Genomic DNA, 15,821 nt, shown 5'->3' with positions numbered 1-15,821 from the left:
TTAGTCATTTGTGTAAAGTTAATTTTGTTTGACCCTGACAAGGAGGGGGCAGGGGAGATGGTGACCTTAACAGTGATGGCTGTGTTCAGATTTTACCAAGGAGGATGACACTGTAGGAGTGCTACAGTGGCTACTCATGTTGGTTAGGTCGAGGTACAGGATATTTCCACCTGTTGTAGGAGTGTTGACCAGCTGATCCACTGTATTGCCATTGACAAAGCTGAGAAATCTCTGTGCATTCATGTTCAGGTGGCATAGGTCATGCACACTATGGTTGGGTAGTTGAAGTACACCCAGGAGCAGGGTAAGCGATTGAATCCTGACAGATTCCAGCAAGTCCCAATAGGTATGGTGGGTGTCCATAGTCATGGTTGGAGGCCTGTAGCTAGCTATGATTTGAGTAGGTGTTTCATCAACTGTTAACTGCACTTGGGATTCTCCCATTTGTCATACTGTTTAGCTAGCCTGGAGGTATGTATGTGTATGATATAATGTTTAACACTCCACCTTCTGTGGCTTTGCAGCCCTCCATTTGGGGTCTAAATGTATGATGGGATGAGTAACCTGGCAAGGTTAGTGTGGTCTCCACAACTGCAAAGCAGGTGTCAGTGACTGCACAAATGTTGGCATCGTACAGGACAAGGTATGCTTGCATTGACATGGGTTTCATGCTAAGACACCTATCTCCTGTTAGAGCAAGACATCTGCACTAAGGCAGACATCACTAGTTGGCAAAGGCCGGAAAATAGTGTCACTTTATAAATCTAGCTGAAACACACTTAATTGCCAGCAAAGATGGTGTCGCATTCACAGGTCCACTCTGCATCATATGACATCTGACAATTAAATGTATGCTATTATGTTATGACTTCAGTCTTTAATGGGTTGCCAGTGATGTGACAGACAATACACAACTGTATGAGGCATTGACTACAAATATGAGGCAGACGTGGTCAGTCTGCAAAACTCTGGACAGTTCTGAGGTATGGGCTCAGTATATAGCATACAGTTCAACACACACTTCTGTGCCTGATGTGTACTATGCACATACCCTATATAAGTCTTTTACATTTGTAAGACAAGCATATGTATCAAAGTAGCATTCACAGATGACATATGAATATTTACAACATCCCGGGTAGCAGGCCTAGCAGAGTCACACTCAGTGTTGGACAACAGACACTCTAGTAGTAGTCATACATAAGCTGACCTTTGCTGGGGTGACTCAGGGGCCAGAGATGTGATCCATGTCACTGCAGACAGAGTAAGCAGGAATGGCCATAGATGCCAGACAGCAGCATGCGAGTCCAGCAGGTCCTGTTACGACTTAGTGTTTAACTTCCTGTTTGACATTATTGCTTCCCCCTTCTGCATTCCATTACAAGCTTATGTGATTGACATACCTGTTATAGTTCTGAAGTGTTTCTTCAGAATAATACAAATGGTTAGGTTTGTGTAGTTGCAGTCTGTCTTTGTGTAGATGAGTTCAGACCTGTGTTGCATTGGCAGCAGCTTCACTTTTGTAGGTAATGCTCATGAGCAGGTGATGGCCTGTTCACCAGTCGGTGTCTCCCAATTGCTACTTGCATCCAGAGCAGCTATGTTGTCTTTCCATTAGCCATTGCCATAGAAGTCCTTCATGTGGCCCTTGCCTGTGTGGGGGACATTATGGAGGTGTGGGCACTACAGCTTCACAGATGGTAGGTGGAAGTACCTCTCAGGACAAGATGTGGAGTAAGAGGTTCAGAGATATGGCATATCATTATTTAGTGACTGTACTCCTGATATCATCCCAGTGACTTAGCAGACACTTGGGAGTGGTATGCTACAGTGATCATAAATATGGCCCCACACCATGGACATTCTGTGTAAATCTGTACAGTTGAGAGTTATATATGTCTAGCCATTGTTAACAGACTGCCAAGATTGTGTAGCAGTGCTGTGTGTAAATGTTTGTTGGGATGAGTAGCAGATGTCAGTGTCATAGATTCTTTTCTATCTGACTGTGCATGCTACTACAGTTGCTGGTGGTCTATTAGCTGTATATGTTGTAGGGGTGAACTGAGAAATGTCCTGTAACACCTCAGAATTCCCACTAGACTGTGAGTTGGGCCAGTAAATGTTGGCATAGTGTGTGTGACTGGCAATCAGGATATGTTTGTTCAAACAGTCGTTCTACTCTAGAGTTCATTTGAAGTACTGGTATGTTGCTGTGACTGTGGTGAAAATGGTTTTGGGTGGACAATTTTTCAGCAGTATCTGCTTTTCCCTAGAGTTCCATTCCTGTAGGACATGATATATTTGGAAATACATGGGTAATTCCTCAGAGCTGATTTGGGGTAGTGTCATGTTGGTCTTACTGTGGTTCAGAAGGTGCTGGGTGAAATGATTGGCAGCTCTCATTGTTTTTTCTCTTCTGTTACATGACTGCAGTCATACATCTCCACTGTCCAGATGTCTAGACTCTGTCCAGATGTTTGGCTCATATGTTTGTTCTGTTCCCCATAACAGTTATGGGTTTCTGACAAATCACTGGGATGATGTGAGCATTGACATCAGTAAATGATGACAATCATTTGTGTTTCAGACCTGGAATTTATCAGGATCATATGTTAAATCAAGCCATGCTACTCTAGCAGACTTCTACACGTGTAACAGTTATATTTCAAAGATGTCACTATTGTTTGCCCTTTATCCCCCCCCCCCCACTTTGTCAGGCTTTTTGCAGATGTCTTGCAGTAAGAGGATGGTTTTATATATATATATATATATATATATATATATATATATATATATATATATATATTTTTTTTTTTTTTCACTTTATAATCTCGAAATACTGAAATATCAAATTTCAGTATCTCAGGACTATAAAGCCAAAAATTCGCAAACCTGAAACCCCAAAACTGCGAAATTTAAAACCGTGAATGTAAACAAAACACTACACAACACACACACAAATACACTTACCTCCCAACACTACAAACACTTATCCTTCCTATAAGCAGGGGCAAGCACCCCTGCACCCCCCAAACACCCCTAATTATATATACTAACTCTGAGGTTGGACTAAAGGAAAGACAGAAAACCCACTGCCACACATTCTACACTCCCTTGCACAAACACACATCACATACATACAAACACCGCCAGTCTCCACACTTACACACTCACACTTTAACCTACCTACCTACCCTAACCCACACCTAAAACTCCACAAAACTCTTACATACACACAAACCCTTCCAAAAAACCTTAAAAACATAACACTTACCTAATGCACCACCACTACCATGGGCTCGACATTTCCATGTTCGACATTATGCAGTTTCGTGTAACTGCAGATTCGACACTTTGGTCTTGAAATACTGAAATTCGACATTTCATTATTTTGATATTACAAAGGGAATCCATATATACGTGTATATATATATATATATATATATTTGTACTTGTATATGCATATATATGTACAGTATATGAGTACTACTGATATATATTTTCCCTTATGTTAAATGACTATAGTGCATGATATGTTTGTAAAAACATTGTAGTTTTGTACAGCTCAGATGGTGTAGAAGTACTGCTGTAATTGTAGTGTGCAGGGTTCTGGGTTCAAGACTTGGAAGTGGTAACTTTTTCATTAATGTTAAATGACCAGAATGTATATGTTTGTAAAAGCATTACAAACTCTCACTACTCAGATGGTGTGGTGGTATGTTGCTGTGATTGTAGTGCCAGTATCTTAGGCTTGGCATTGCTGATTATCTTTGTTGCTGGGCAGAACAAGGGCTGATGGAGACAGAGTGATTAAGGCACTTTTAAGCAGTTGTAAGTAGGTTTGCACAGTTTTGCATGAAGCTAAGTGTTTTTAACAGATTGTTAAGTCATCTTACCTTCACTTAGCACCGCTTACTCCCCCTTACACCCGCTCTAATTTTAATTAAAGAAAAGAAAAAAGGGTGATAAGAAAGTGGTGAAATGGAGAAATGCAGGGCGTAAAACATTAGGAAAACCAGTTAGGGATGTGCAGGATGGGTGTAGGAAAGGACAATAGCTCTACATTATTTCTCCAGCAACAGCTGTGAATAATATGTAGAATTTGGGATTTACAGCCTCACATCTCACAGGGAGGGGTGTTGGCGACAGACATTTTTAGAATAATTTGTGATAAATTGATTAATTTCACTGTACATTGTGGTGAAATGTATAGCTATGTATGGGGCAATGATTTTTTGTGGGGACAAATGCCTTTTTTTTTAGGTGAGAGTGGGATGTTGGGGAAGGGCTGTAGGTATGTTTGGGGAAGTAGGTTGGGTAGGAAACATAGCATTTGCAGACATACAAGATACACAAGACAGCAGACAGTGATGGTATATGACACATGACGGGGATAAACACCTTTGACGGGGAGTGTGGTTGGGAATCAGAGGCCCATGAGTCCCCAAATGGATACAGTGGGACTGAGGTCCCCACCCATGGGCAGTCACCACTGCACCTTCATGGCCCTGAATGTGGCTGTGCTGTGGGATGGACAAGAGAGCTGGCCTGCCCCTCAAGGTGCACCAGGTGGCCCTCCATCTGGTGCAGCTGCACACCCAACTTGGAGCTGATAACACTGTGCACCATACTCCAGAACATTCTGTGGGGGATGGGCTTCTCTCCTGTGCCCCAGGGGGGATGGGCCCCATCACTTGAGGCAGTTCCACTCGAAGGTGTTGCAGGACCAGCAGAGGAGGATGTTCCGGGTTGGGTCGCAGATGTGCTGGGGCCCTGTGCCACAGCCAGATGGTGTGAGACAGGCGGATCCCGTGAGATCTGCCTTCCCAAACAAGCTATGGTGTTGTGGTTTTCCCAGATATATTGCTTAGTCATGAACAACACATTTCAAAATTAAAAGGAAAACCACAAGTAATGGTGAAACATTGTGTCACACAAAAAAAACTTTAATCCACTGGTTTAGTGCTTTCAGCCCCAAAATTAGGTCTTCATCAGAACAAAGTGTTAACAACGGTCCCATTTTTATATCATCATCAATACACATCAAACCAATCAGATCTCATATGACTGCAGAAGAGCAAATGATTTTCATCTCTATTAAGGATGATATTTCTATTAGGGTTATGCATGCAGACAATGAAGGGGTTCAGTGGTCATATTGAATTCTGATTATTATGTGAAGGGGATGCAATTTGTATTAGCAGATGAAACTGCATATAAAAAGTTTCCAAAGGTGCTGTCCTAAAAACTTACAAAAGAATAGATTCTTGGCTTTTTGAAGCTTTGGCAGAAGGTTTAATTTCCAGGAATATGTATGAGTTTTTTGTAGTAGACAAACCCAACATAGGGCATCTCTTAGGAATTCCAAAGATACACAACGATGGTCATTGTCACCCTTGCAGGCCTATAGTTTCCTCACCCACATTGAAGTTAGAGCCATGTTCAAAGTTTATAGACAGAACTCTGCTTGAGATAGTGCAGAAGACAGAATCCTTTATTAAGGATTCTTTTGATTTTTTAAGCAAAATCAAGAAAATTAAGGTTGAAGCTAGTGATTTGTTGGTTACAGTTGATGTGCCATATTTATATACCTGCATTCCCCATGAGTTGGGTTTAGAGTGGGTTGGGAATTTGTTAATTAACAGTGGAGAATATGAATTAGAAGAGCGTAGGTTCATGTTGGAATGCATGGACAACATTCTTTCATAAATTACTTCATGTTTGACAATGAATATTTCTTGAAAATCAAGGGTGTGATGATGGGTGCCAGGATGGCTCCCAATTATCCCAACTTAGTTTTTGCTTACTGGGAAAACAACATTATGTCCAAGTTTACCAATAGACACAAAAGTGTGAGTTGCCACCATTTTATTGATGATTTGTTTTTTATTTGGAGAGGAACACCAACTGAGCTCTTGCTGTTTATTGAAGACCTGAACAGCACTTGTTTTTTGCATTTTACTGGTAGCTGAGACAATTTTAAGATTAGTTTTTTTAGATTAAGAGGTTATTAAAGAAGAAGGTAAAGATTTTTTGGTGTCCAGCATCAGTTATAAAAATGCAGCAAGTAATGGTCTTTTGAGTTATTCTAGTATGCATTCCACTTATGTGAAATACAACATTATAAAGGGGCAGTTAGTAAGACTTAAGAGACTTGAGTGACAAAGCACAGTTAGATCGGTTAGTGAAGGAACTGCATTTTAGATTTGAAAACAGAGGGTACCCTTCCAAAATTGTACATGACATTATTGGTACAAATGAAAAGGAGGGGCTCAGAGGAAACACACAAGGCAAAAAGGATTGGGTTACGTCAGTGTTGTTAACCTTTACTACAGACAGCACAAAAATCACAAATATAGTGTCCAGCAACTGAAGAATATTAGTTTCTAATAGTGATCTTCAGGTGGTAGTAGGAGAAGCCCCCCATTTTTTGTTAACACAAGAGCAAGGAATTTTAAAGAAATGTTAGAAAGTAGACCAAAAAAAAAGCCCCAAGGTAACAGGTACTTTTAAATGCAAACACTGCAATTTTTGTAAATACATTTCAGAGGGTCCAGAATTTGATATTGTAACCCAAAACAAGATGTGGCGTGTTCCTGGCATTTTCAATTGTTAATCTAACTTTGTGGTATACATGGCAAAATGCTCCACCTGTTTTTCATTTTATATTGGTAAGACTAATAGGCAATAAAAGGACTTTTTACTTTTCCTGCTCGTCCAACTGGTGTTTGAAATTTTGGAGCTATTTCAAAGAGTCGTGGTGATTCTATCTAAAGTACTGTTCTGTGTCAGTAAACGGAGGGTTTAGTGACTTCTGCCTAGTGGGATTCGTGGTACTGTTTGTTCTCGTAGTAAGACTAATAGGCAACTTAAAAACAGGATGTATGAACATTATGCCATTAGAAAGAGAAATTTGGACAATGCTCTCTATAAGCACACTTTAAACTGTGTGGGTAACAATGACAGTGTTAAGTTTCTCTTTACAGTTATAGATTATGTTCCAGTGGATTTCATTGGAGACAAAGATGAGGAACTAGAGGAGTTCAAATGGCAGGTTCTTTTGGATGCATGCAGGGCACCAGGGCTAAACAATGGTGTCAACTATAAAGCTGTGTTGAAAAGGAAAGCCTATTATAATACATGTAAATAGTTTATATGGTTGTTAAAAAATGAATGTATTATTTAGGATGTATTTTATACACACACACACACACACACACACACATCTATATATATATATATATATATATATATATATATATATATATATATATATATGGTTTGCTATCATTATGTCGACGTGCATTTATATATATATATACATCAGATGTTCGAATACTTATATATATATATATATATATATATATATATATATATATATATATATATATATATAGTTTTAAGAAAACTGAGATCTGATTGGTTTGATGTGTATTGGTGATGCTATAAAAATGGGACACTTTTTTAACAGTTTGTTCTAATGAAGGCCTAATGTTTTGGGCTGAAAGCACTAAACCAGTGGATTAAAGTATTTTTTTGTGTTACACAATGCTTCACAATTACTTGTGGTTTTCCTTTTCATTTTACAAAAGGTACACAAGGTGTGAGACAAGCCTGCAGATTTTCCTTACATTTCAAAATTAGTTATAACAGCATGCATGGGTGTTCCAATTAACTCAAACCAACAGATTTGAAACAGCTGCATAGCAAACAGAACACATGCATAAATGGAACAACATTAAGTATTTTAACAGCATGCAAGTTACATTGACGTCTACAGGCCACCAATAATGGTATTTGAACAAGGTATATTAATATGCAACCAATGAAATATATGAACAATAATAGAACACATGTCCCAACAATAGGTTTTGAGAACATACCCATAGCATATGAATAATAATCATCGATGCAGATGATGGGTGGGAGAAGAGAAAAAAGTCTGTTAACAACTGTATCAGCTTCTATTTTTCACAGCAGTACTGCTTAATACTCTACAGGTCTGCCCTCACTTTACATCTACCTATGGCCCATAGCTTTTGTGGCACATACATGCCTGTTAGACTGTCAACCTGTAATGGTATGGTGTAGACTGGGTGAACTGTAGCTACTTTACTGGAGGGGGCTTGTACATGTCAGGGTTACATACTTGTCAAAGAAGGGGTACCCTGCAATGATGTTCTGTGAGTGAACTACTAGCATAGTTCACCTGGATTCCTAGCTGTGTCCAAGGTGATTGGCAGCAGTGACCAGTAGCCATGACAGAGTGACACTTGAGAGACATGTATTGGGAAGAGGGCATTGTGTATGTACCTATCCTGCTGTCATTTGCAGGCATGGCATTGGACAGTGGGATAGTTGCACATGGTGTATTGTTATACCCTTCAAACAGCTACTGAAAACATTTAATTACCTGTAAGACCTGTGGAGAAAATATCTGTTACCACTATCTGACTGTTTCTATGAATATTCAAGATTTCTTGAGTGTATATATGCACATATCTCAGTACCACTCCCAGGATTTGAACCATGTATGGGTGTGCTAAAATGAACTACAAAGCTGTTTCTCATCACACTGAGCTACTGGGGAACTGCTGCAATTAATTTGACTGTTTTCTGCCTAATACTCTGTGGGTTAGACAGTCTGACCTTGTAATTCTGAGATCCATGCATGACAGATAGTGTACTGTGTAGTAATCTTTAACATATGATCTGGAAAGCAAGGGTTAACACAAGGCACTGCAGCAGGGGACACACTATAATACATTTGACATTAGTATTTAGTATTCAGGGCTCCGATCTTAGAGTATAACATATGTTATACTTCACGTACATCTTGATTTACAGCTCCACAGTCTACTGTTTTGCATACTAGCTGATTCTCAGAACAACCTCTGTTAATTCATGCTGTCAAAGCCATATTTTCTGTGCAGAACCTGTACACATGCTATTTCTACAACATACCAGAATAGACACAACAGTTGGTGGTTTAGGTTTTTAATGCACTTATGTGACACAGTGCTCTACTACTGCATATGCTGTAGATGACTATTAATCTGGCAAACATTTCTTTATTCGTTAGACATTGAACAAATTAAACAATTTACTACTTCTTATTTATTTCACCATATACTGCAAGGTAGATCTGCACTCACCAGTCTGTCGGTGAAGCCTTATCAGTCTGTCCGCATGGGCCTCAGCATTGCTAGCCCTCTCTGCTGCAGCTGTAGGGGGAGAAAACAAACATTATGCATACTTGTCTATCACATACTCAGATTAGAATTTGGTACAGCTATATCTGGGATACTTACACACTGCTGGAGCATGGTTGTCCTGAGCATCTTGGATCCACTGGGCCAAGAACACCGCCTTCCTCCACTTTAGCTCGGCATAGTGATGCTGTACCTGCTCACCACTTCAGGGGATGCCAGTTGCACTGGTGAGATCCCATGCCAGATGCTCCAAGGCCTCCGCTTTATACTGTGAGCCCTGCTACTGGCCCTGCAGAAGTCTGTCATCATGGTTTGGTACAAGGAGCCCAGCGAGGACTCTGGACTCCAAAATTCCCCAGCATTGTGGCCAAAAGTGCAAGCCCTCACCAACACCTGACATAGTTCCTACTCAGTGAAACCTACAACAGATTCTGGCTGTAATCCCACTTGTGCCATTTAAATAAGGCTATATTCCCACCTTTTGCTGTATTAGGACCCTTTTGAAAATGCTAAACTCAGCTAAGCAGTGGGCAAATCCACTAAGATGGGTTGAACAGTGATTAAAGGGGCAATTGCTGAGCACTGCTTAACAGTGCACAAATCCATTTAGCCAAGCTGACTGCTGCTTAGCATGTACATCTAAGCAATGCTTAAACCAGCTAAACATAGCTTGTCACTGTTAACCATTGCTCACTTTTTATTTTTAAAAAATATCAGACTAATGACCTAATTAATCATTACTGACATATTAGTAAATGTATATGATTTACTTTGCATGACTTCCCTCTATGTGCTTTCATTACATAACTGTAGGGTGTGACTATACTGTTTGGGACACTTGTGTATACATGGGTGATTCCACATGTTATATGCACTCATACTACAATTTGAGACCAGCGACACTACCCTGATTGTCAAATATCAATTACTACATAATTTAAAATAAATATCATGATTTTAACACTGCTTTCCCATGTAAAACTAAAGTGTCAGTTTTGGTACACAAACCATGATCACCTGTATGTAAAGCCAGGACTCTAGCCACTGTGCTATCTTAGCATTAGAATTTTAGCTGCATATTTTTATTTATCTCCTTATGGGATGTTTAAGCTCTGCTGAGCAGAGGGCCATCACATGCAGACCCACTCAGCTATGCTTAAACATACCTTAGAAAAGAAAAAAATAATAATAAACCCACTTTATTTACATGTATCTGTACTCTTTGTCAGTCACAGTAAGGGAAATTGTATGGGGACACATAGGGACAGATTTTAATTATTGCTCTTACAAACTTAAAAAGTGTGACTGTGGTTTTCTAGCAATTCATTGGCAAATCACTCAAGGTTTAAGTCAGAACATAATGACAGACATTTGGGTTTCAGACTTAATGCCCTTCAGGAAATCTGTGCTAATGCAGCCTTTTATTCTATCAACTTTCCAAACTTGTAAGTGCAATATTTAAAAAGTGTCCCTATTATTGGGCCTTTGTCCCCCCATTATTTTTGGCTTTGTACAGCTTTCTTGCTCTAGGAGGTTGAGAGGTATGTGAGGCAGGCATCTGAGCATTCTGCAGAAACCTGTACAATTGAGGGGTATGGCCGTATGGCACTTTGACAATGCAGGGGGTGTGTGACAGTACCTGTCACATCCCCCCTCCCGCATTGCTTCCAATTGGAATTGTTGCTTTCAATGTCCGCAAACACTGAAAGCACTTGCAAAGTACCATGCAGCACTTTGACAATGCAGGGGGTGTGTGACAGTACCTATCAAACAGCCCCTACATGGTTTCCTATCCAGACTTCCTGCTTTTAGTGTCTGTGGACACTGAAATGGCTTTGAGAGCGCTGTATGGCATTTTGACAATGCAGGGTGTGTGTAAAAGAACCTGTCACACACACCCTGCATTGATTTCTTGCTCCCCTATCTATTTCAGTGTCTGCGGACACTGTTTTACTGATTTTATTTGATTTCAGTGTCTGCAGACACTGAAAGCATTTACAAAGTGCTGTACTGCAGTTTCTGAGTGCAAGGCCATGTTAGATGTGCGTGCTCTACTTAAGCACACCACATGCACTCAGTAATGTTCATATACATTTAGCCTTAGCAGTAGCATGCCTTTATGAATATGCAAGGCGTGCTGCTGTTAAAGCTAAGGGTAAATTAACATGATTCACTCCATGCAGAAATGGCACTATTCCTGCACAGAGTTTACTGAATCCCAGGGTTTGTCTTTGCCCTGTTATCTTGTTCTTAAATTCATTTCCATGCAAATATACAATAAATTATGGATCCCCTTTCCCTGTACAACTGAGTTATATTTCTGACATTGCAGTCAGGCTGTATGCTGGCTTTACTGAAAGTATATGCAGAGTTCTATAACCCTGGCTCTGCAGATACATATTTGTCTCACTAGCCAGTTGGTATATACTGCACTTAAGGGTTCATATGCTTCGTTTGGCCACAGCAGTCCTCCAACCTCTGTCAGACAAGAATACAATGCTCCAAAGCAGAATACTTCAATCTGCAGAAGTAATTCCTCCAAAATTTAGTTACAGACATAAAGGTCTTCATAGTGAAACCTCCCACTAGCTTCTGTGGTATATTTTATATTCTTTTAATTTTCTTCTACAGTGGATTATGAAGATTGATATGTGCTCAGATGTTCAGCATACCTACACAGACACACACACACACACACACACACACACACATACGCATGTATACACACACGCATGTATACAGACACACACACAAACGCGTGCACGTGCACATTACTTTTTCTTATGATGCAGTTGTTTTCACACATGGCCAGCAGCTTATGCCATGCTTCTGGTTGTGCTATGCCATCAACCCTGTGTAATAAATGCTATCCCTTGATTTTAGCAGATAAACTGTGTAGGTCCAGTACAGAAACTCAGTCATGGGTACAACAAACACAGACATGTAACCACTGTATAAAATGTCTCAGCCAAATGTAACTAACAAAATAAATAAAATTAATTTTGCTAAGCCAGTTTACTGCTGAATCTCAATAAATCATGCCACGAGTTAATACAATAGTTATGAATTCCTTCTGTGGCTAAGTCTTTCGGCAAAGCCTTATGACCATACCATGTGACATGGATGTATAACTCAATTATCTACTTATTCTTACAATGTGTTGATTACATGCATATGGCTGTGGAATAGCATTTTCTAAATAAATTATGATTAACCTTATAAAAATATTCATTTTTTATCTAGAGATAACTAAAGTGTTGTCATGTGTTCACCAAATTAGATAGCCATCATGATAGTGCCACATTATATTTTTGTAAGTGATGTAATATTTGTGCTCACAGAGTGCATAAGTTGTAGTTGTAAATAAGTGTATCTTGATAAGCACCAGTCTTTGATTTGTGCTACACAGTCATAAATTCCAGCACTCTAGACTCCTATATCATTGGAGTCCAGCATATTCAACATAGGTAAAGTGCCCATTCTTGTGTGTCGATTGGCATAGTACTGAAGAAGAGCTAGACATGAAATTGAGACCCTATTCTTAGTAATTACTTGGGTGGTGCTACAGTGGTTATTAGAGTGGTCTTTTCAACATGAAATTACTGTAGGTCACACCTCCAGTATGTTAACACAGCATCATCCATGGGGAGACGGAAATGCAATCCACAACTGTTTACCACTCATATATGCATGCACTAAAATGTCACTATGGTTTTACATAGTAACTCCAAGTTTGTGATATTTTGGAAAATTCCTGTTTTGTCTAATATACAGCAATCTTGGAGTTAATATACGTGTACCAGAGGTACTTGGGGGGGGGGGGTAAGGGGCTCTTTTTCCTTCCTGTATAAACTGGTTTGTTTTGCTTTTCTTCCCACCAACTTTACAGGTAACCCTCTAGCTATGTTCCTTCACATCATGTTAACTCTCCCTGGGTACTTCAGTAGTCCCTTATTGGACAGTATCATAAATACCCATTTGCTGGGTGGGTCACTGATGTACTAGGCAATCCAGTCTGCCTACCATTACAAGCCTAGTCAAAAACTCATTTTCAAAAGTTTCCTTGAGCCTTGAGGTTGACAAAATAAGATAGACTGGGGAAGAATTTGAGGCTCTCCATCCAGTTACCTAGGTTTACTCTGGCAAGGGTACTACTCTGATATGTAATTGTAGGTTGTTCTAGTGGTGATATATACCTTGGGATATGAATCTATCATGCCAACATGTCATTTATATATTAATAAAGGTTTAGTTTATTTAACCATGTATTTGAGGTGCCATTTTCTCTTTGAAAGGATATGTGGTCAAAAAATGGTTGGATTTATGCAGATTTGTATGGAAGCCCCTATAAGAGACTGAGTACAGAGAGACAGGGCTGCGAGTCTGTCCTGATAAGAGACTTTTGAGGCCACTGACCCTTACCAAAAGACACATTATATTCAATAATGGGTCTGATGAGATTTGAGTAAAGGGGAAATAAGACTCCTTGGGGTGTTGACCTTGGGCTGAAATTCCTAGAGCCAGAGAGTTAGAACCAATAGGAAGTTCCATCTTGGGAACCAGGAATCACCATCTTGTAGCAGTGGTCTGCCACAATTCCTACCCTGGAGAAGTCACATACAATGACACCAGCAAGTTCATCATGTTTTGTTGAACTACTGGTATGCAAGGCCTCCTGTTTCAAACAGAAGTCACTCAAGCTGTTGTATTCTCTGAACCCTTGTCAAGATAAAAGAGCTGGCCATCAGACATTTCCTCCCACCCCTTCTGGCTGCACTGACAGTGGTTTCTGTTCTTTCCATAAATGGGGTCACAGGCAGCACAGAAGTATGCCATGCCTCTGCCATTGGGCCAACACAAAAATGCTTTTTTTAGTTTTACAAAGTGCTTCAGTGTTCAATGCTTTTTTTCTGTATTGCATTTAAAAGTTCACATATTAGAGTGCTGGCACTAATTATGTGACTCCCAAGTCAGAGAGCTTATTTTCCATTGGAAAGTGACGTCTTTTGCCAGAACAACTAGTCATAAATATAACTAACTATGCATCAATTGTTTTTAGGAAAAACATTTATATTAGCATGCATTTTCAATGTCAAATCAACCAAAATGAAGCTGTGCAAAATGCCATATTGATAGAGTATTCAAGCCCAAATTAAAAACAGCTTTAATGACAATTGGCAAGTCTTAAATTGTATCATGGATGACTATTTACTGCTGATGGCAATAAAGGGCTAAATGAAAACAACAGATATATATAGATAGATAGATAGATAGATAGATAGATAGATAGATGGATGGATGGATAGATACAACCTGCCTTTATTTATTTATTACATTTAGTAACCAGGAATATCCAGCTGAGATCTCATTTTCAGTGGAGTCCTTGGAAGAAAAAGTTAATTTACAAAAATACTAAAGCAACTGATGATAACATACAGATGATACATTAATGAACAAAAAAATGAGCATCATTTGAATAAAAGAAAAAAAAAAGTTCACAGGCAGTAATTTACCAGAGAAATTACAGTAAGATGTTTATCCTATGCAGGGAGCTACTACTTTAATTAAGATGGAAATGAATATTTAAATACCAGAAACAGATTAGTTGTATGTACACAAAATATAACATGCATTACTAATGTTAGGTAAACTGAATACTGTTTAAAGATGCAGTGACAAAAAAATATCCCACAGAGTGCCATGCACACATTAGACACAGTAGTCATCATGCTATTTGTAATTTTAGAATGTGGGAAAGGACTGAACTTTAAAAGCAATGCTAGAAAGATTGGAAAATGACTTACTGGACTTTAAAATCAATAGAGGATCACAGGCTATGTGAGTGTATACCTGATATTAAAATCATCATGGAATGTTTTGTGGGGATTAAACATATCATCATTAAATGTATAGCTAGCATGCAATCACATCATTTGAATTCAGCATTTTGGGAACCAATCTAAACTTTTCAGCAGCAGTATAAGCACCTTTTTAATAAAACTGCTAAAGTTTATTGGTTTAAGTTGAATATTCTTTTCATATTAATTAAAAGTGCTCAGAAAATTGTTGTGGGCAAAGCTGGAATGCTGGTACAATTCTATTAGCATTTTCATTCCTCACAGACATATTTCACAAAATGGAAACCCTGTCAAAAATAACCTAAAGGCAAATCTATACAAATAATGTCTTCTCGTTGGATAGAAAGAGATATTCGGTGAGGGAGAAAAATAATGAAGATTTGCAAAATCTTGAGGGAAAGCATGATCAATAAACATATTTTGGAGGAGTAAATCAATAGAAACTACTTGTTTACCCATTTCCCTTTTCTTACTTATGTGCATGTTTTGTTTCTCTTCAGCACCATCTGCTCAGGAATCCATTTATAGATACTTTTCTTTTTTTTCATTTCAAACAGGTGAAGCAAGATGCAGAGGCTGAAATTTACAGCTGCATGCAAAACCCATTGAGCCAGTTTGTACACATTCCTTTGGGAATTCATCAGCTTTACAGAAAACATGTTCTTTGATTTAGTATCTGCTGAAAAATGCATGTAATAACCCAAGTGTTATTTAATTCATCGATTCTTATATCACATCGGAGACCCATGAA

This window comes from Protopterus annectens, chromosome 2.part2, assembly GCF_019279795.1.
Source record: "Protopterus annectens isolate FY-2018-M chromosome 2.part2, PAN1.0, whole genome shotgun sequence".
In the NCBI taxonomy this organism is placed as follows: domain Eukaryota; kingdom Metazoa; phylum Chordata; order Ceratodontiformes; family Protopteridae; genus Protopterus; species Protopterus annectens.
Note: the sequence above shows the minus strand (reverse complement) of the source record.